This window comes from Rhinolophus hipposideros, assembly GCF_964194185.1.
Source record: "Rhinolophus hipposideros genome assembly, chromosome: 22".
In the NCBI taxonomy this organism is placed as follows: Eukaryota; Metazoa; Chordata; class Mammalia; order Chiroptera; family Rhinolophidae; genus Rhinolophus; species Rhinolophus hipposideros.
Genome location: NC_138068.1, coordinates 19,240,194 through 19,262,514, shown reverse-complemented (window position 1 = coordinate 19,262,514; position 22,321 = coordinate 19,240,194). Strand labels below are relative to the sequence as shown.

General features: G+C 53.4%; 1 protein-coding gene across 4 annotated transcripts in view; it reads left to right on the top strand.

The window, feature by feature from the left end:
- The first annotated feature begins 9,638 nt into the window (after nucleotides 1–9,638).
- The window catches only part of DLGAP4 (DLG associated protein 4), a 190,548-nt gene continuing 177,865 nt past the window's right edge, over nucleotides 9,639–22,321 (top strand). For 3 of the 4 annotated variants that reach the window (XM_081033717.1, XM_081033718.1, XM_081033719.1), the window contains exon 1: nucleotides 9,640–9,847. The gene's annotated coding sequence lies outside the window, so the exon portion shown is untranslated. Of the gene's footprint in view, nucleotides 9,848–22,321 lie in introns of all 4 variants that reach the window. The other variant, XM_081033720.1, reaches the window with a different exon arrangement.

The following is a 22,321-nucleotide window of genomic DNA, read 5'->3' as shown; positions in this document are numbered from 1 at the left end:
TTGAACATTTTCCTGGACATCTTCTTACAAACCTTGGGATGACCTGGAAGCTCCTTGGGTGCAGGAGAAAAGCCTTGACCTTGAAGACAGAATTGCTAGCTGCATTACCCACACAGTGAACCCTTGAGTCAGTCATCACCACTCTCTGAGCCTGGAATTTTCTCTCTGAGAAAAAATAGTGTTGACCTCCTAGGGTTGTTGGACAATTCCAGGATTGGAACCTTCTTGGCTGCAATCCAACCAAAGCGTTGGGTTGACAACTCTTTGTAGACTGTAAAACATGGGGCCCCTAGGATCAGCAGCACTGCGTGTCCCAGGGACATCTGACATGACAAGTCCACAGGAGGGGCTGCCTCCTCCTGCCTCCCCTTTTCCCTTTGCCCAGACCTCCAATCTCAAGGGCAGCCATACCAGCCACCCACACCAGAAAGGTGAGCGTCATTTTTGCCTCTTCTCCTTCCCTCGCCCCACATTAGGATCCATCAGTAACAACTGTTCATTCTGCCTCTTTGACTTCTCTCCTACCTGCCTCCTTCCTCTCTCTTTTCACAGCTCCCACCCAGCCCAGGCTCCGTCATCTTTCCTCTGGGCAGTTGGGGTGGCCTCCTCACTGGCCTCCCTGCCTCCCCTTTCACTCCCTCTTGACGGCCGACTTCCACACTAACCTCCAGGGGGTTCTTCACTAAACGACGTCTGATCACATCTTCCCTGGGCTCTGAACCCCGCGAGCTCACCTTGGCCTCTACGATGAAGGCCAGGCTGTTCCTCTGTTTCTCAAGGTCTTTCCTCTCAAGGCCCCTGCTCTGGCCTCAGCTCTGCTGTTTGCTTCTCCTTGAATCCCCTGTGCCTCCTTCCTATTGTTCATGCCAGTCCCTCCACCTACAATTCCCTGCCCTCTTTCCCTGCCTGTGATGGGGTTGCCACCGCCCCTGTAGTAAGACCCACGCTTCAGAGTGGGAGAATGAAAGGCAGAGTGTAACCTGTGCACACACAGCTCAGAGGTGTGCTGATGTGATGGTGAGCCCACTTCTGCCAGACACCTTTGGAAATAACCTCGGCTAGGCTTAGCCATCAGATATGAGAGCCGCCTCTAAACCCAAGATTTGGACTGGTGGGTTTAATAGACGGGCTGCGTGGGTAGGGCCAAGCCGAGGACGCAAGGGCTTCAGGTTGACCAGATGTCTGCAGGGTCAGGTACGTCTATGAGATGCTCTGAGTGGCTTTGGCTATCCCTCTGCTTGGGCTGGGGGTGTCAGTATCCTGGTGATATCAGCCTCGGAGCTGGCCTGAGAGCGCTGAGGTCAGAAAGGGGCTGAGACCCATCGGTCACATCCTTTCATCTCTCCCCCTCCACTCAGGGTCCTTGGGGTCCCAGCCACACTCCTGGCCACACCCCGTAGCAGCACTCTGCTCAGGTCTCTGGAGCAATTCCAGCAAGTTGTCTTCTGTGATTTTAGCATAATCTGGGACTTTAGTCTGGTTCCACCGATTGCTCCTTTTATAGTCTTGGATACGTGAATTTACTCCTTGGGCCTCAGTTTCATCTCTGAAAAATGGGGTTGGGATATTGAGAGGATCCGTCGAAATGGCCACTCTGAAGCCTTTGGTACTGAAATATATGGGCCAGTCGTGACTTTTTATCCGTCCTTTCACCCTTCTCACTTCCCCCACACTCTGTGACTATTTCAAGGGAGAAGACTTTGTCTTATTCATATCTGAGACAGTCCTCCTGCCCCATGCCTGGCCCAGGGCCTAACACACACAACAGGACCTTTAGTGTTCCCTGAATTGAATCAAGTGAAGGAGAGCAATCTGGGGGGATGGGCAGTGCCTGGCCAGGGTTATTTGGACGTGGGGTAAGGGTAGCCCCAAGTACACCTCCCCGTCATGTCACACGGGCTTGCACTTTTGAGTCCTACAGACCCGGGTTAGAATTCTGACTCTGCTCTTACCTGCTGTGAGGTCCAGGGCATGTGATCACGGGTCTCCGAGCCTCAGATCCTCATCTGAAAAGGGGCGTGGAGGGATTCCCAGCTCAAGCGTGGAGAGCCAGGCCTGACACACAGTAGGTGCTCAGGAAATGGGATCCAACCTGTCCTCCTTTCCTCCCTCCCTTCCATTCTTCCATGTGAGAGATGTCTCCAAGGAAACGGGAGAAATTATTTTAAGAAAAGAGCTGGGCTCTGGTGGGAGCAGATGGTGGCTTGGGCATCTGGAGCCAGAGGCAGGTGGCTCTGGTCCATCAAGGAAACAATGGAACCCAAGTGCCTCCCCATCCCAGAAAGCACCAGCCAGGGCCTGGAAGTAAATCTATATTGAGGGGCAGAGAAAAAGCATTTCTGGCATCACAGAGCAGGGACTGAGCACTGGACCTGGCGGTGTGTTTGACTCACTTGACGACCCTAGAAAAGTCCCAGCCCTCCAGGCTGTTGTCCTGTGGGCAAGTAGGAAGCACTGCTACAAGGGGCTGGGCAAGGAGAAGGTACGGTTAGGGGAGGGAACTGAATCCTAGGCTTAGGATAGTGTGAGTGAAGGCACCAGGTGCTGCTGGCCTGGCAGGATTTCATCCCTCCCTCCCTCCCTCCCTCCCTCCCTCCCTCCCTCCCTCCCTCCGTCCCTCCCTCCCTCCCTCATTTCATAGCCACTGAGCATCTTCCTGTGCCAGGCAACGAACTCACCTGATTTCAAGTCCTCCTTCCAACATCCTCTTGTGACATTTCCCCCCATTGTACAGATGAGGAAACTGAGGCTCTGAGAGTCTAAATGAGTTGCCCTGGTTCACAAAGAAAATCAAAGATTCTTTCCAGGCTCGTCCTCATTTTCCATAGATGCCCATCACCTTGAAACATTGAAACTCCTGACTCCTCGGAGGACCTCAAGGTTGTGATGATCTAGCCCTTGCTGACCTTTCTGGCTTCACCTGTGCACTCTTGAGGCTTCAGCCCCAATGAGCTGCCCGTAGTGGCTTCATGGGCCCAGTCTGGCCTTTGTGCACACGGTTCCCTCATGCTGGTATGTCCTCTCTGTTCTCCCTTTGCTCATCAGACTAAATCCTGTGCAGCTCGGGCATCACCTCTTCCTAGAGGCCTTCCTATATTTCCCCTATACTCCGTCAGGGCCTCTCTGGGAATGGTGGGTTTTCTTGGGTCTCCCCTGAAGAGGACAAGCCTCCTGAGGCCAGAGATGTTCCTCCTGCAACTTTGCGTCCCCAGTGCCCAGCACAGGGCTTGGCCCAAGTGGATGGCAGTGAACACTGAATGAATGGAGGAGATAAGGAGCACTCTGGGGTTTCCACTAGTAGCTTAGCTCATGTTATTCTCCAAACATTTCCCAGGCATTTCCTCAATGCCAGGCCTGATGCCAGCCCAGGGATAACAGCAACTCAGGCTTCCAATTCACTTTGTGGTTTACGAAGTGTTTCCATAGTGGAAGTCACAACCAAAGTAGATGTTCGTGCTTGTGTCCATTTTCCCAGTGTGGAAACTGAGGCCCAGAGAGTGTGATTTGCCCAGTCACAGCCAGTATGCAACAAAGCCAAGATTTGAACCTAGGCCTACTCACTCCCTTCCCACACTCCTTCCACACTGTGAAAACAAAGCAAAAGAATACACGAACACTCAGAATTACTGGAAAATGCAGGGAAGAAGGAAGGGAGGAAGTCCTACCTACCCCCCACAGGATATATTTCATTAACAGGTTGGGAACCTCCTACTTATTTTGGCTGAGCCTATGGGTGTAAGGAAGTGACCTGGCCAAGGTCACACAAGTGCAAGCAGCATAGTCGGGACGCCAGACAATTGGACGCCACAATTCGAGGCGAATTCAATGTGGCCTGGGTCTCAAGGAGCTATTTCTAGTCTTATAGGAGAGACAGAACCAAACAGGTGTTAGTTTGGGTTTCCCCAAAAGCAGTTCCTGAGATAGGGACTTGAATGCAGGTTGTTTTCTAGGGAGGTAATCCTAGGAAGCAGGAAGGAAGAGTGTGGAGAGTAAGATGGAAGGAGAGAAAATCAATAAAACATGCATTAGCGAGCGGCCACTGGAACTCCATCATGTTGGGGAACTTTGGAGAAACAGTGGCGAAGACGCCTCAGGACTGTTTCCCTGAAGTAAGCGAGGCTGGGCATTTACCGGCTGACTCCCATCCCCCATGACTGAAGTTTGCCCCCGAGGGTGTCAACTCCCCTAAGTTCCCAAGTTGTCCTGTACTGGGGCTGAGAAAGCTCTTACGACTTCAGAAAATCCAGAAAAGTGGGGAGACCTGGTGAGTGTTTGTGGGGCACCAGTGTGTGAGAGCTGTCCACTGCAGCTGCAGCTGGACTCCAGGGTGTGTGCCAAGAACGTTTGCTCTGAGGTGTTTGAGACGTAGTGTGTCTTTGTCACCAGAAGCGTTTGGGGAATGTGTAGTTTACAACACTGTATTGTATACTTGAAATGTACTAAGCGGGTAGATCTTATGTATTCTTACCACATGGGAAAAACCCAAAACTCTGTGAAGTGATGGGTGTGTGAAGAAGCTTGACTGTGGTGATCATTCCACAAGGTGTACATATATCAAAACATCAAGTAGTACAACTTAAATATATACAATTTATATTTGTCGATTATGCCCCAGTAAAGCTAAAGGAAAAAGAAAGAAATGCTTGATGATACCAACGGGGAGAATGAAGAATTTGGGGGGATGACAAACTAGGAATGGAGGGTGGGGTGTAGAAGTCAGGGAAGATTTCCCTAGAATAGGTGACATTTGAGTTGAATTTTGAAAATTGAGTCTTCAGTGGGGAAGAGGCATGCCAGGAAAAAGGGCTGCCCAGGCTGGGATGGGAAACCACTTATCTTCAGGAGAGACCACAGAGCCTGTCCCTAAGGGATGGGATTTGACCAGAACTGAATTAGGAGAAGGTACAAGGGCCAAATGTTGAAGGGCTTCAAATACCAGGCCACGCAGTTCAAACTCTCTCCCCAGTTTCTAGGGAGACAATGCAGGATTCTCAGCAGAGGCGGGACACAGTCAGATCTGTGTAATAGAAAGATGTCACTAGGATGGGTGTGGAAGGGGGGACACTGGAACAGGAGCCCTGGAAGGAGGCTGCAAAAATGGTCCAGTCAGGAGATGCAGAGGCTGAGCCAGGGCAGGGGGAGTGATGGCAAGGAGGGGTCAGACCCAATGGCTCTTTAGGGGAGAGAAAATTCTGAAAGAGGGGTGGGGCCTGGAGAGGGAGGCCAACCCATCCTGGCTGCGGGGGCCCTGGATACTCCTTCCTCTCCATTTCCCCAGGGGCTGGCCCAGCCCGACCTGATTTGGGGCCAGGCATCCCCTGTTCCAGTCTTGACGGATCTGGACATTGTCTGGTTTGGTTATAAGCCAAGTCTCATCATTAGCTCGATGTGGTCACTCCCTGGGTCTGGTCATTCTCAGAGCTGGTCATTTATTACCCAGGGCTGCTGGAGACCTGCTGCCAAGTGGACTCTCTCCACTTGGTTTGAGTCATCCTGTCCTCTTCCAGGGTCCTTCCTGACGCCCACATCTCTGGTCCCTGCTCAGTCTGAGCTAGTGGGCTGATGGCAGGAGGTGGCTGAGAATCTGCCACCCAGGATACCACAGCCTCTTCCGGCCGCATCAGCTCCCTCCTTGCCTCTGGGCCGGGTGGGGCAATCATCCCCTCCTCCCACAACTTCTCCCATCAGCGCCCTGAGCCCTCCATGCTGTGTTTGAACACCCTGTATTCAACTCTGTCACCTCTCTCCGTCTCACCAGCTCTCTTTGAGTCTCTCTCCCCATTAAAATATGGACCTCAGATACACACAACTGAATTTCGAGTCTCCTTGGTTCGTGACATGATCTCAGCATTAGTCCATGCATGGTCTTATGTATGTGGTATAATACAATATAGTATAAACGTAACATAGCATAACATGTACACCTGTAACCACTGCCCACCCCGAGAACTAGAACAGAACCAAAATCTGACGTCCACCTCTGCGCTCCACCCCAGAGGTCACTAAGATTCTGCATTCTGAGTTTATCCTTCCCTAATTTCTTTGTTTTTTGTTCTCGTACATGTATGAGTGCCTAAACAATTTCTTGTTTGTTTCTACTCATTTATTAATTGTATTTTAAAAGGTATACTGTGTATAGTCTTGTCTTTTTTTTAACTCCATGCTATGTTGGTGAGAGTCTGTCCATGTTGTGTGTGTCGTTGCAATTCCTTTGTTTGAGGGCCGTGTGACTATTCCACAATTTATTTGTTCATTCTCCTGTCAATAGATAATTGGATTGTGTTCAGGTTTTCTGCCTTGACAAACACTGCTGCTCTGGCGGTTCTTCTGCATTGCTCCTAACGTTCTGCAAAATGTGGTCCAGCGACCCACAGCCTCGGCCTCATCTGGAAACTTGTTAGAAATGCAGAATCTTGGGCCCTGCCCTAGATCCGCTGAATCCGAATCTGCCTTTTCACAAGATCCTTGGGGGATTCCTACCCACGCTAAAGTTTAAGAAGCACTGGCTGAGGGTACGCGTGCACAGGTGTCTCCTGAGCACACAGATCTGGGAGAGGATTTGCTGGGTCACTGTGTACACTGCTGCACCCTCCCCTCAGCAGTAGGGAAGAGCTGCAGGGACCTCCGTCTTCCCTGACACTGGGTATTGTCAGACTTTCTTGTTTTTTCCAATTGAAAGGGTGTGAATTAGCATGGCATCATAGTCTTGATTTGCATTTCCCTGATGACCGATGAGGTCAGGCATCCCCTCATGCATTTCCTGGACATCAGTTTCCCTTCTGTGAAAAGCCCTACTGGTTTTTGCATCTCTCTCTTGGGCTCACTCAACTCAACCCCTGCCTTTGCATTTGCTGTTTTCTCAGCCTAAAATAGCTTCCCCCTTCACTGGCCAGTGGCAGTTCTTCCAGGAAGCCCTCCCTCACTGCTGCTCTGGTTGTGAGACTCTTCAGCCTCACAGGCAGCAAAATCTGGTGTTACTGTCCCTTCATTGCATCTCTTAGAGCCTCGTCCTCACTGAAGAGATTGCAAATCTGTACAACTTGGCCCCGACAGAATAAAAAAAGTTTTTTTTCTATTTAGTTGCCATCATTTAAAATTCAGAAGATTTTGCGTTTTAAAAATTTTGAATTGCTTATTTCTCTTGAAAAAATATGAGAAGATGTGTTCCCATTGGGCCTCCTTTCCTACATGGCAACAATCACCTGGCGCTGAGTAGGGGCTGCCCCTGCCAGACCATGTGTCACAGTCCCCATGACTCCATGCTCACGCCCTGCTTACAATGACCTACCCAGGCCCTGTCAGCATTTAAATTGTGTTCCTTGCCTAAGCATGCTGGTTGTTTACTCCTCTAAACCTCTCCCATGTTTCCCCTCGCTCTCATAACTCTGTCTCGGTCCCCACTTGCTTAGGCCTTCGAACTTCTTATCTGGACTGTCACACCAGCCTCCCTGACCTTTCTTGTCTAGTCTTGCCCCTTCAATCTCTGACCATATCACAACCCTGCTCAAGAACCAGCAATGGCTCCCCACTGCCTTTCCAGGCACCCCTTGACTTAAAAAAAAGTATTATAACATTATTGAATATTTCATGTTCACAAAAATGTCTAAGTCGAGAGATCAACATAATAAACACCCATGTACCCACCATCCAGCTTAAGAAATAAACCATTTCAAGTATATTTGTAGCCCCTTTTATATTCCCTTTCCTCTCTTCCTAAGGGTCACTTCTTTCTTGAATTTGCTGTTTATCACTCTCATGCATGTTTTTACACTTGTATTACATATGTATCTGTCCCTAAACAATATGTAGTATTGTGCTCCATATTTTCAAACTTCATATATCTGGCGTCAAACTGTGTTTTCCATGTGCAACTTAGTTTTTTATCCATCAATGTATAATTTTTATTTTAAAAAATTGTATTGAAGTATAAAATTCATACAAAGAGTACACAGATCATAAGTGTACAAATCTGAATTTTCACAAACTGAATCAACAGTGTGTTTTTGAGGTTTATCCTCATGGATGTGCGTGGCTTGAATTCAGCTATTTTGAGGATTGCTGCGTGGAGAGTTTTCCATTGTCTGAATTCATCACTATTTATCTAGTCTCTGGATGATGGACAGTTAGGCTGTGTTCAGTTTTTCACTATTACCAATGATGCTGCTATAAACATCTTTGTCTAAGTCTCCTGGGACCCTTGTGCGAGGTGTTCTCAAGGGCAAAGCCTGCTCATTTCGACCTGACCTCATATCACCAGGTTGCTGTCCAGCCCCTGGCTCTCGCTGCCTCCCAGCTGGGATGATAAGGTCTTCTCAACTGCTCCAGGCAGTCTGTTCTCCTCCCTCCTGACACCCTGCCCAAACATACAACCCCTTCTTTGCCTGCCATATACTCTCCTTCCTGCCCCCAGAGCTCCAAACCCACCTCTCCTTCCAGGTCTGGCTGAAGCCCCACCTCCTCCAGGGAACTCTCTTAGGCAGTGTTGGTCCTGCTACATCATCTCCTTTGAGTGACATCCTCTCACCACGGGTGTCAAGGCCCCCAAAGACAGAGACAAACCTAGACCACACACTGGGAATGGAGAAGGGAAGCATGGGAATGTGAGCCGCTGGGGTATGCAACAGATTGCTCTGGGCCTCAATGAATGAATAGGAGTTGTTTGGTAGAGAAGGTGGGAGGGCAACGCAGGCACAGGGAAAGGCAGAGAAGCACTGGAACAGACGTTTCTGGGATGGGGAAGGTGGGCAGGGTTAACGGATGGTAGGGGAGGTCTGGAAAAAGGTCTGTGAGAAGCCATAAATGCTACCCTTTTACACTGTTCTGACTGTTTGCATTCAACTGGCATTCTTAGGGGACGGCTGTATGTGGGAGCCAGGAGGGTGAGCAAATTCATTTGATACCTATAACGCCAGGCACCAACAAGGAGCTGACATTCCTTATCTCTGTGGGTCCTCAACCCAAGTTGGGGATAGTATTATACTGCTGTTGTCCCATTTTACAGGTGGGCAAACTAGGGCTCAGAAGGAGTAGTATCTAGTCTGTGATCACCGAGCCCCAGGAAAGATAGGATGGGTACTCAGCCCAGGTCTATCCCAGTCCAGGGGTTATTTTTAACCCCTGTGCTGCCATAGGCGAGAAAGCACCTGGAAAAGGGTTCTGCAGAAAACTGGTCACCAGGAGGGGGCATACATTTCCAGAGGCAGGAACCCCCAAGTTCAAATCCCAGGGGCCTCCTGACTTGCTGGTGTGACCTGGGCCTGTTTTGTCTGGTGTGGGCCTCAGTTTTCTTCCTCCACTGGCCGGCCATCATCAACAAAGGTTTCTGCTGACCAGCGCTGTAGTCTGGAGTTCCAGGTTTCTACGCTACCGCAGCCTGTGCTGTGTGACCTTGTGCCAGTAGCCCACACTCTCTGGGCGTCCAACCGCGGATCTCTAAGCGCCCTTCCGGCTCGCGACCAAGCGTAGCTGGCTACGGAGACACTCCCCTCCCCCAGGTTGCGGGGGTGTGGATGTGGGTGGGCGCTGGGTACGGCGCCCCCCACCCCAGGCCAGTGGCCGGATCCGCGCCTGGTTTTGAGCGCAGCCGCGCGGCCCCCTCCCCCGCGCGCATCTCCCCGCCCCCCGCCCCCTCCCCGCCGCTCTCGCTCTTGGGGAGCCGGGCCGCGCGGCTCCTCCTCCCGCAGCCGCATCTGGGGCGCCGTGCCGGGCAGAAGAGAGGCATGGGGCACCCGCGGGCCGAGGCTGGGGCCAGGGCCTAAGCGGGCGGAACTGCGAACGGACCCGCTAAGGGACCCGAGCGGCAGCGGTGCGGCACCGTGGACCAGTGGGCCGGAGGCGCCGGGCGCAGGTGAGGGCGCGGGGGTGGCGCGCGCGCCGTGGCCCGGGTCCCCTGCTGGGGCGGGTACGCCCCGTCCCTCCGCAGCATCCCCAAATCTGGGTCTCCTCTGGGACAGACCTCCCTAAACCGAGGGGCGGTGCTGGCGCAGAAAAGCCCCCTCCCCCTGCCAGTTCTGTCTTCTGAGCCCCTAATCCGAGGGGGCGGCTCTGCGGCTGGGAAGCCCCCTTCTCTTGGTTGGATCCCCAATCTGAGGTCTCATTGGAACCTCAAACCTGGGGGCAGTAGCGCTGGGGCCCGGAACCCCTATCCAGGGCCAGACCCCCATTTCAGCTCTTATGCCCGCAGACTCCCCCATGTCAAGGGGCTGCCAAAGCTGGGAAGCCCCTCTTCATGTCCGACCCTCAATCTACAGGGCAGCCATGGGGTCAGGCAGACCCCTCTACTGCCCACCAGCCTTGCAGCTAAGAAGAGGGAGGGCTCTGCCAGCCAGCCGGGGCATTCCTCCATCCCGCCTCAGTAGCCCGGGGAGCATGTCCAGCCGGCTCCCCCCTTCCGGAGCTCTTTCCCCTGGTCCTGGTATCTTGGGAGGGAGCGAGGGTAACCCCACCCTCCAATGCTGCATAGTTCCCCCTCTCTGTTTGCGTGCCCAGGAGGGGCCGGGCTGACCCGGCACCTGGGCTGGGGGGGCTCTCACATGGCTACGGGAGGCCCCCACGTGCGGCGCCCCACGGTGAAAGGGGTGTTCAGAGCGGGTGGCAGGTGGACCAGGTGGCCAGCGAAGCCAGCTGGGTCCAGATGTACCGGGCCTTCTGGGAGGGACATGTGCTATCTGGACATGTGATGGCCCCTGGCCTCTTTCTACGGAACCTACCTCCTCCGATTCCCCTCCATCCTTCCATTCCTCTCTGCCTTCATCCCTCACCCTTCTCCCCTTCTTCCTCCCCATTGCCAGTGTTGCAGAAGGGCTGCCCGAGACTGTTGATATTGTGGGGAAAAAATGAAATGGGGAAGGGGTTATGGGTTGGCCAAGGCCAGTTGTAGGGGTGAGGGTGAGGGGTGAAGGAGGTGCTCTGAGGATGGAAGCCTCAGTCTTGGAGGGCAGCATTCATGGGGGAAGGGTTCCTGCACCCCCACCTGCCTGGAAGTGGAAATGACAGAGGGAGAGGGGGCTGCAGTCCCCCGGACCCAAGGGCGGGCCGGGGACTGAGGCTAGACTGCTCCCCCCAGCCCAGTTCCGGAGGTCCTGGCTCCCTCTGCCTCTGCGCCTTCACCATGGGAGGGGGCTGTGTCTGCCAGACTTGAGGTGGTGGTGGAGTGAGGTTGTACAAGACCATCTCAGAGAGTGGCTGTTGGAGGAGCATAGTTTCTGTCCCACAGAGAGGACCATGGGCTGCCTGGTCCCAGGGTGCCCTGAGGGGCCTAAGCCAGACTCCTGTGAGCAGCAGAGCTGGGTGGGGCTGCAGAGCTGGGTGGCTTATTGGTGGCTGGAGCAACCCAGAGCCGGCTGCTGACAGCCAGTTATCAACAGACATTGAGTGTGTTCTCAGCAGCTCCTGGAGACACTGGCTGTGCACATGGGGCAGGCCCGTGTGTGCGCGCGTGCCTGCGTTGTGGCAGGGGTATGCCAGGGCTTCTGGGTTGTCCTAGAGCGAGACACCATAACTTTGAGAGTGCCTGTGTGTGGTGTCCGTGGTACCCTCCCCTCGTTCATCCGTCAGAGGCCATGCTAGGCCTTTGCTGGGTGCTGGGGACATGTGATAACCCGATGGGGTCCCCACCCTCAAGGAGCCTGTTTGTGCTGGGAGGCAGTCTGTGCTTTGCAATGGGGACAGTATAGGGCCTGACTGGAGAGAGACTGTCGGGTAGAGCGAGCCTGGTGGCTGAATTATGTGCGATCCAGGGTAGCATTCAGCTGCTGCCAGCCTTGAGATGGAGCTGCAGGTTTAAGTGCTGTGCCCTAGGCAACTGAGTTGGTGTTTTTGAAGAGAGCCCGTGCAGCACTTAGGAACTAAGGTAGATTGTGTACTTTGGAGCTTTCGGAAGACTCAGTGACGTCTTGGATGTACCCGGAGTACCCACTGGCATCTCATTAGGTTCTCGTGTGGTTTATGGGCCACTGGCTTTACAAATGCCAGCATCTCTACACGATGGGAACACTCTGAAGAATTGTGCTGGGCACTCTACGTGACAGGAAGCAGGTGGTCCCTACCCTTTCCTACATCTATGATTGATTGATAGATTCATTCATTCATTCAAAAAAGCATTAAAAATAGCATTATGACTACAGTGCATTGAAACACTTCCACTTAAACATTCTAAATGTGAATTAATGAAATTCTGAATGCAGATTATTTTTTTTTTGAAGCACACAGTCAGTACTCAATAAATGCCCACGGTTCCCAGGAGGAGGCCCAGCCTTCTTGCCCTGCCTAGCTAGCTGTCTAGCCACATCTTGTACCCCCTTCCTCGTCTCTGACTCCAGTCCTCTGATCTGCATTCAGTTGCTGGAACAGCCCGTGTTCCATCCACACTCAGGGTCTTTGCACGTGCTGGTGCCTCTGCCCGACCTTCCCACCTTTGCCTACTTAACTCCTGCTTATTGTCCAGGTCTCACCTTAGGCAGCACTTCTAGAAGAAAGCCTTTCTTGATGCCCAGGCCAGGTTGTGCCGCAGTCCCCACCCTCACAGCCCTGTGGGCCTCTGCCCTCACTACTCAGTGACTGCTCCTATCATTGGAGGCTTCTTAGTGTGGTTGGTGTGGGAAGGGGGCCAGGTCACATCTGCCTCTTCATTTCGTTACCATGCTGTTGAGGACAGGTGTTGGCTCATTCTGGGTCCTCCGTCCATGTTTTTTTTTTTTTTCTTGGCCAGATGAATGGGTGGGCATGGTCTGGGCCGTTCTGAGTTGAGGGCTGGGTGGTAGGGCATGGAGGTTGCCAACGCAACCATCCCTGTGAGTTCCTGGCCTCCAACTGGGTCTGTACACCCAGAGGCATTTGTCTGGGCTCTGTTGGAATTATAGGCCCATGGCCTCTAAAATCCCAGTGTGTCTATGGGACGCCAGAGGCTTTAGAAGAAACAGGGTGAAGGGCTACGTGTGGGCAGGACCCTGCGTCTTTGGGGTGTGTTTACTGTGCCTTTCTGGTTAGGAATTTATTCCCGCATCAGTTCATCTACTCACATCATCTCCTGCTTATTTTTTCATCCCTTCTTTCATTCACTAGGTTACCAGCTGTTCGCTCCTCCGTTTCTTAGTCTTCTATTCCTTCTTTGGAATAGAAGAGTGCCACTCTTCTGAGTGCCACTAAGTGACCAGCCGTGTGGCAGGCCTGGGGACAGAGTCAAAACCATGGGGCCCTGCTCTCTAAATGGTGGTCATCCTTTCAGGCCCCTCCCAGTGATGGAGGCTGGTGCTGTCCTAGCCCTGGGAAGGGGCCACTAGTTTGGATCTGTAGGAAGTTCCTGGAAGACGGGCATGAGATCTGGAGTGGATTTTGGAGGATTAGAGGGATTTGAGTGGATGGCGAATGGTGGGGAAGGGCACTGCTGGCTGAGAGGATGGCATGGATAGAGGCAGGGAGGCAGCCAAGTGCTGGGCAGGCTTAGGGATGGTGGGTCATGTGTCCATACGGGAGGAAGTGGTCCTCCCGAGTGGGCCACTGGGAGGCTGGTCAGGGAGGTGGGCAGTGTGCTCTCAGGGTGGGTATCCAGTCTGTGCTAGGAGCCCTTTGCGGTGTGGCCTGGATGAGATGTGTCCCCTCTCTGGGTTCCCTTGATAAAATTAAGGCTTGGATCTCAGAGGGACCCTCTGCATTCGCACAGTCTGAGTCAGTGAACCTGGCAGTCCAGGAAGGGAGGCCTCCAGGCCCCGCCTCTTCTTTGGGCACGTGAGGGGCTGTCACAGGGCTTGGTTTGCCTTAGTGGCTTTGGAGGGCAGGGTGTGTTGGCTCCCAGGGTGGGGTCAACAGGGTTCTGAGGAGGCTCCGACATTCTGACAGATGACCCTGGAAATTAAGGGAGTTCAGGGGCTGGCTTCATTGGGAGGGAGTGCCCTGTTACGCAAACTCTCACTGCACCCTTTTTGGGAAAGGCTATCACTGAGGAAAGTCTTCCGGTGTCAGACTGAAGACAAGCCCACCCCCTGCTTCATCAGATTCTGTGGAAGGCCCTTTAGAACTCACGTGACGTGACGAGACTTTCTTTTGTTATGTCTTATGGTGGTGGTGGGGGGTGTGTGCCTGTTTTGCTACACCCCCCTCCACAGTGTCTCCTGACCCTAGGCCAGGATTGAAGCCTTTAGAGTGTGTGCAGAACTCTACAGTTTGCTTAACACATTTAATCCCCTCATTTTCCATCCATCCCCAGGGGTAGGAATGAAAAGAGGTATTTTCTCCATTTGACAGATGAGAAAACTGAGGCTCAAAGCAGTTGGATATCTGTCCAAGATCACTCAGAAAGGGGGAGTGTGTGAACCCATAGCCCAGAGCCCTCTGCCACTGGGCCCTGGGGGTGCCACTGTGTGGGGCCCTCTGTTCACAGATCGCACATCACTTCCTGAGCTGAGGAGTGGGGTCCTGGATCCCTCTCTGCTGGGTTTTGTAACGCCGCCTCCTCGAGCTGTCTGACGTGGCCTTTTCAAAAACCCAAAATGAATGGAAGCAAATTTTGTTTGGAGAATTTCGCTACACGCTTCACCAGGGCTGGTTGCAAAACCAGGCTTGGGGATCCCTGCTGATGTCGATGATAGTAACAATAACAGTATACTTGGCTACCACCCATTCATTCGACAAAGCATCACTGGCCATCCCAGGAGCCAGCAGAGCGCTGGGCCCTCTGTTCAGTGAGCACCAGATCTAAGCACCTTAAATCCGGCCTGTCCTCTCACACCCTATTATTATTATCATCCCCATTTTACAGATGAGGAAACGGGGGGCACAGAGAGCTATAGTAAGTTGTCCAATGACCCCACAGATGGTGAAGTGGTCGCGCCAGGGTATGAATCCAAGTCGGTTAGCGTTTAGAGTCTGGTCTTAGCCCCGTGTTCTGGAGATTCTGAAGTTCCCATTTATTCAACAGAAGTGATGGGTGGGGATGGAGGTTGGGCGTCAGGCCCGTGAGAATTAAATGTAGCAGAGCCAGATCGTGGCTTGGGGAGCCTGGACACACACTAGAGGCAGAGGTCAGCCTGATGTGAGAGAATGACTTCAAAAGCGCCCCGGATGTCAGTGCCCACTTATTGGTGCCTCATGTCCAAGGTCCCCCCAGAAGCTCTGGTGCAATACATGGGTTTTACTAAGAGGGGAGCCCTGGCCTCTCCCAGCTCCTTTACTCTTCACTCACACACAGTTCAGGTAGGCAGCCCATCTCTCAGGCTTCCTGGGGGTCAGGGGGGCGCCTGGGAGGTGATATGGGTGCTGAGAAGTGACCGCGCCTGCAGAACAGAGGGAGAACAAAATGCTTCATTCCTGGGACCATTCAATGAAGGCGCAGACCTCCCCTCCACACACACACACACAGCAGCCCCCAGGGCTCAATCACAGGGGTGCAGACGCTCGTGAGAAGGCGCTTGTCTTCCTTCCCTCAGTGTAAGAAGGCCTGTGCAGGTAATCCACCTCTGAGAGTTTGCTTCAAAAATGGCTAAAATGACATTTGGTGTGTGAGGGGTCCTTGTTAGAAAACACATGATGTGGGTGGGTTCTGTCTTTGATAATAGAAATGGGGCGGGCATCCTGGAGTATAAACGGAGCACAAGACTATTTATGGAGCACTTGCTGTGCACCTAGCACTGTGCCACAGCAGGAGCTTGACCAGGTGCTTGTGAGTGTGTGGGGGTGGGTGAGAGGGGTGTTTCTGTGCCCCCTGGTGCCAGGGCTGGGGAATAAGAACTTGGCCTCTGGGTCCAGGTATTTTTCTTTCTGCCGGACAGATGAGCCTGTGGTGACAGAGGTGGGTCCAGGAGGCTTTTGCTTTGTAGCTGCCAGGAGATGAGGATTGGAGTAAGCGTGGGGAGCTGGTTTGCTGCTGTGCCCCGATTGAGTCCCAGCGCCTCTCTGGGCCTCAGGGCCTCTATTCGATGGGGTGCTGGGGTATAGTCTCCAGAGCTCTCCCAGCTCAGCCTTCTCTGACCCCAGGGGTGAACGGAGCTGGACTTCCTTCTGGGAGGCGTCAGGGAGCCCTTACTGTCCTCACCTCTTTCCCTGTCCCCCCAGTCCCTGCCAAAAGGAGGGAGCTTTTCCTTCCACCCACTGCGGGCTGACTGCGTGCGGTGACGCAGCAAGCGAGGGCTCTGGAGCGCAGCTTGGAAACAGGGATGGGGTTTGCTAAAGACGGGGGAAAGAACGGTTCTTCCCACCACCCCCAGCTGCCTGCCTGCCTCCCTCCCTCCCCCGGCTGCTGCTAAGCCCTGGCATCTCCTCAGCTCTGCCAGATCCACTTGTGGGGTGGGAGACTCTGGGCTGGAGGCTCAAGCTAAAGTCTTCATATGCTGGGGCCTTGCTGTGTGACCCTGGCATGGTTGCCTTCCTTTTCTGGGCAGTGTGTGCTGTGAGGGGTGGGCTTTGGGATTCTGAGGCTGAATGGGCAGCTTTGCAGTAATGGCTCTGCAGGAGCCCACCACCTGTGACGTGGGAGGAGCTCTCGAGTGGACTCGACCTGGGATTTGGAGGGATGGGACTGTACTCCAGAGTCACAGGGCCCTCATCCACCGATGTTCTCTGTGTGTGCATCCCACAGTGGAGGGAGCGAGGTGCTGTGTTCCCCATCTTACATCTGAGGAAACTGAGGCAGGGTGCTAGAGGGAGGATTTGAACCCAGGTCAGTGTGACTCAGGCATCTGGGTGGGAAAGCAGGCCCCAGGCCAGATGCCAGCTGGGGGACTGGGAGCCTTCCTTGCCCTCTCTGGGTCTCAGTTTTCCCATCTGTGTGGGAAGTGTGGGGGGAGGGGTTGGAGCTGCCCCTGCCCATCTCTGGGCTCTCACTAGGCACTGCTGAGAATTTTCTGAGTCTCCTCACCAACCTCCAGCTCCCATGCTTGAGGCTGAGGTGTGAAGGCAGGCTGAAGGTGTCAGCATCTCTGTGTCTCTCCGCCAGGGGACCTGCCACCTTTGGGTGTGAGAGATTCCTGGAGGGCAGGGTGTGTGCGAAGCCTTCCAGGGACAATGTGGGCGGGACAGAGGCTGGTTGGCGCTGGGCAGCCTGTGGGCCTTGGCTAGCCACGAAGGCAGGCCCTCTGCCTGTGTGTGCGTCTCACCCTCTTGTATCTGGTTCACCAGGGAGAGTATAGCATGGACAGGGAAGTGGGGCCGCCCTTGGGCCTTTCCCAGATCCATCTGTGCACGTGTGGGGTGGGGTGTGTGTGTGTGTGTGTGTGTGTGTGTGTGTGTGTGCTTGCCCCCGCTGAGGCCAGGCCTTTTGTATTAATATATTGTCAGATCCTCTCAACACTAGGAGGTAGATATCATCATCACCCTCTGGACTTACCTTCCCTCCCTCTCTTACTTTTTCTAAGTAGTATTCATTCGACAAGCACACATTACGTGCCTGCTGTGTGCCCAGAGAAAGTGCTGGGCGTGTACCCCCAAAATGAGACCTCTTATATTAAGGTTTGCTCCAAAAGACGGATTAGTGCTTATGTTCAGGGGACATCCTCCTGAAAAATCATGCTAGGGCTTATTTTCCAGTTAGGTCTTATTTTTGGGGAAACACAATATCAGTGAACCCAGCTCCCAGCCTTTGCCCTGTGGAGCACGCGATCCTCTTGGGAGATCAGCAGTCATGAGGTACCGTGTTTCCCCGAAAATAAGACCTAGTTGGACAATCTGCTCTAATGCGTCTTTTGGAGCAAAAATTAATATAAGACCCGGTCTTGTATTGTATTATATTATATTTATATTATATTATATTATATTATATTATATTATATTATATTATATTATATTATATTATATTACATTACATTATATTACATTATAGACTCGGTCTTATATTATAATAAAATAAGACTGGGTGTTATATTAATTTTTGCTCCAAAAGATGCTTTAGAGCAGATGGTCCAGCTAGGTCTTGTTTTCGGGGAAACACGGTAACCTTGCAGGTGAATGAATGTAAACTTACATCAGTGACAGGTGCTGCTATCACTGAGAAATACGGGACACCTGATCAGCCTGGGGGGGTAGGGAGGGCTGCCCCAAGCAGGGGAGCCTTGAGCTGACTGAAAGTGAGAAGGAGTTGCCTGGGTGGAAGAGCTGGTGCAGAGGCCCTGTGGTGGGAGGCTTGGGGGGCTTGGAGAGTGTGAGGGTCTGAACCGAGCGAGGAGGAGCTGGGTGTGAGGAGGAACCTGGGCCCGTTGGGCTATAGGGTGAACTGCTGATGTATGTGGCTCACAGAGGTGAAGCAGCCTGCCTGGGTGGGGCTGGGAACTTGACCTGGTGTGTATGATCCCTGAAGGGTTCCTGGAGGGGCTGCCCTGGCTGTAGCTGCGGCGCCCTTGGCCACCATGGGTCCACCTCAGGACATTTGAGCAACTTGCCTCCGGTCCTGCAGCAAGACCTCCCCAGCCTCTCGGCCTCCCCCTGCCTGGGTGCTTCCTGTGGAAAGAAACTCAGGAGCCTCCGAGGTCCTGGAGCAGAGCTGACCCACAGGCCTTCCCGGCACTGGCATGGAGGGTTGGCTGTCTGCCTGCTGAGCCAACTGACCTCTGCTGATCCCGTGTGTCACCACCTTCTGCTGATGCTGGACAGGGGAGGGGCAAAGGCAGTGGGCAGCCTGGAGAGGGGTGGTGGTGGGCAGGGGGGTCCCACAGCCAGTAGCCCTGAAACTTCCAGGGACCAGTTGCCAGGCTGGGTTTGATAAATGACAAGGCCATTCTTGTAAGCTGGTGGCAAGGTAGCCTTGTGCCTGAAGCCCTTGGGGTGGGTCTGGGGCTTTGGCTACAAAGCAGAATTTGGGCTTCTTCACCCCACCTCCCCTTCTCAGGGGTCTTTTGGCTCCACTTTTCATGGCCTCTGAATGACTGTCCCAGCCGCCAGCCCCTGCTCATACACCTTCCACACGCAGGCAAAATGATGGATCCAGAAACCACACTGGCCCCTTTCACCCTGTCCTGGCCCAGAGCCCGGAGCAGTTGAGACCTCTGTCACCTGCCTCTGTGCATTCCTACAGCCTCTTCCTGCCCCTGTCATGCCCTCCCAGGCAGCTCAGCTAAAGGACTCAGGACTCCCAGAGCACACCATGCCCTCGGTCTCCAGCCTCTGCGTTTACGGTTCCCTCTGCCTGGAAAACCCTTCCTCAAAGTCTTTGCTGGGTAACTCCTATTTGTTATTTACTGCGGAGCTCTGTCCCCTCCCTTCTGGGAGACCTGCCCTCTCGTCCCACGTAGTCACCTCACCCAGTCTCCACAGGCCTATGGACGGTGTGGGCCACTCAGTGTCTGCCTCCCCCCAGGCGGAGGCCTCTCCAGGCATGGGCCAGGCTGGTGCCTCTTGGCACCCCCGGCAGTGCCCACCCTGGGGCCTGGCACACAGTGGGTACACAGCTCATGAGTGTCGGCTGAGTCCAGTAGCCAGAGTTCAGCCTGTACCCCTCCTGCCCCTTTCCCACAGAAGGCCCAGGTCAGATGGCAGGTGTCTCAGACAAGAGCCAGGTATGTGTCCCATTGTGACTCCTCACTTTTTTCCTCCCCCAGCCCCAAGAAGGGTGCTGTGACTGTGTGAGCACAACTGGGGTGCCATTGGGGTGCCCAGAGACTGAGCAAGTGGGAAGTTGCCTGGTTGGTGGTCCTCTTAGAGCTTGCAGACCCACCAGGGCTGGTTTGTTGTGGGTTGTTGTTTTTTTTTTTCCAACTTAAGGAGAGGCCCAACTGTTCTAAAGTAATACATTTCTCTTTTTTTTTCAATTATAGTTGACATTCAATATTATTTTATATTTGTTTCAGGTGTAACATTTCTCATTCTTTAAGCTCCTAAAATTTGGGGGTCTATTTATTACCACAGTCTAGTCCGCACTAATACAAATACCTACTATGTGCCAGACATTATCCTAGGCACTGGGGATAATGATATTCACCTCTGAAGGGCTATTGTGAGAATTTAATGAAGTGATATGTGAAAGCCTTTAGCTTTGTGCTGACACACAGTAGGCTCTGGGGGCTAGATGAGTTGTTTCAGGTCTGTTCTTATGTCTAGAAATGGTCATAACGGGTAGCAGTCCAGGGAAGGCTGAGGATGGGAGGGATGACCTTGGGACAGATCGGGGGCCACTGGAGGAAGCAGCCCCTGTATGCCCAGCCGGGTACATGGTGAATTGCATCATCTGGAATCAGCTCCTGGTCGCTCCTTCACATCTCTGCTATCCCATCTCAAGGCTCACCTTTTGTGTTAGCTATCTATTGCTGCGTAACAAATTATCCCTAAACTTTGTAGGTTAAAACAGTAGTAGACATTCGTTATCTCTTACACACACACACACACACACACTGTCTATCTCCAGAAGCCACTTTAAAGGAATCTGGTTCAGACTCATCAGTAGGTTAATCAGGAGTGATGCCAGCTGTGTCCAGTGAGGCCTGAGCCAGAACCTGACCTCAGCTGTCTCTCCGGCATGTCCATTGACTCTGGGTAGGAGAGAATCACTATCCCCTCACAGGTGCGGAAACAAGGCATGGAGAGGGAGAGTGACACTCCTAAGGTCACCCAGCCTGGTGGAGCTGGTGGAGCTGGGGTTTGAGACCAGACTGGCCATCCTCTAGGCCCAGGCTCTTTAATTACTGCACCGTCCTGCCTTGGGTGAGAGTGGGTGAGGGCAGGGAGGGAGGCTCTGGGTGTGTGGGGCCTTAGTGCTTGTTTTAAAATGAGGTGTTAATAGCAGTGAGTATGTTTGTCCAGCTGTTTTAATGAACAGGTTGTATTTTTTTCTGGTTTCATTTTCAATTGAAAGAGCAAAACTGCATGGGAGGGTGGTGACTGCCTCCATCCCAAGGACCCAAGGAAGGGCCCTCCCTGGGGTGGCCACCAGCAAGCTTGTCCACCTACGGGATGGGGGGAGTCAACGCTGAGGGTTGGTCCAAGTTTGATTCCTGGCTCTGCTCAACAGCTGTGTGGCCTTGAGTAGGTCACAGAAACCTCTTTGAACCTCAGTTTCTCCATTTGTCCCCCATGGGATAACAGTGTCACTGTCTGCCTTGGGCGTTTGCTGTGAGAGTGCAGTGAGGTTCTGTATGTTAAAGTACCTAGGATAGGGCCCGGCACATAATAGATGCTCAAGAAAATGCACTCACTGTTGTTGTGCTCTCTTGTGAGCCCCCCCGCACACACGGGAGCCCTCTGGCGCTCCTTCCCTATGTCCTAGTCCAGATCAGCTCACAGAAGGTCGGCCTGGATCTCCCGGCGAGACCAGCCTGGGAGAGAGGGCCAAGAAATGAGCACTCCTATATGCAGAGCACTTACACACAGAGGGAGACACGCTTATCCCCACTTTACAGATGGGCAAACCGAGGCCCAGAGATGACTGGCCTGAGGGCCTCAGTGGTGAAGATGGGACTGAATCACAAGTCTCTTAACTCTGAATCTAATGCTCTTCCTGCTGTCCCACTTTGAAGGATCCTTGGGAGAATCTCAAGTAGCTGAAGAGAATTCTAGGAACCCTTAGGGTGCCTGGGAGCCAGAACACTCCAGTCTTTCACCCCTCTCTGCCCTCAGGTCCCTGTGTGACCCTGTTGGAGTTGCTTCCCTTTGTTACAATGAGGTGGTGGGGAGAGTTTGGACTCTGGACTACCTCTGTGTCCCCCAGGCATGCTTCTATGTCACCCTCCCCTAGGCCCACCTCTGTGTCCCCTCCCCCAGGCCTACTTCTGTGCCCCCTCCCCCACACATCCCCCAGACGCTTCTGTGTCTCCCCTCCCTCCTCTGTTGGCCTGGTTTGTGCATGGCCCACATTCAAGGCAGCAGCTTTTGGGTGGGAGATCAGGCAGTGATAACCCTGCTTGGAGAGGCCCACCCAAGCCCACCCCTGGTGCTAGGCCCCAAGGTGGGCTCCCTCTGCCAGGACAGGCAGCTGTGGGCCTGTTGGCAGGTGCTCCGGTAAAGGTTCTCCAGGCACTGCGGGCCCACCATGCCCCCACTCCCTCCCTGCATGTCCTGCATTGGGGAGCAGATATATTTAGACAAAGTGTTTTGTTCTGTACAGATTCCACATCCAGTGCTCTTGTCAGGGCTGGGGGAGGCAGGGCCTGCGAGCAGCCCCACCGATACTTGGAGTCTGTGCCACCTTGGAGCGCTGAGGGCTGCTGGCCAGACGAGGGCACAGCGATCAGACGGGCCTTGGCCCTCTGCTGACTGATGATGGGTCTTCCTCTCCACCTCCCTGTCCTCTCTGACCTGTGGCCTCTAAGTCACAGCCAAACTCGACCATTTGCTCTCCTTCTGCTCCCGTGCCTCCACTTCCTCTGAGTAGATCCGTGCTTTCCTGCCGTGCGTGGTCCGTCATCAA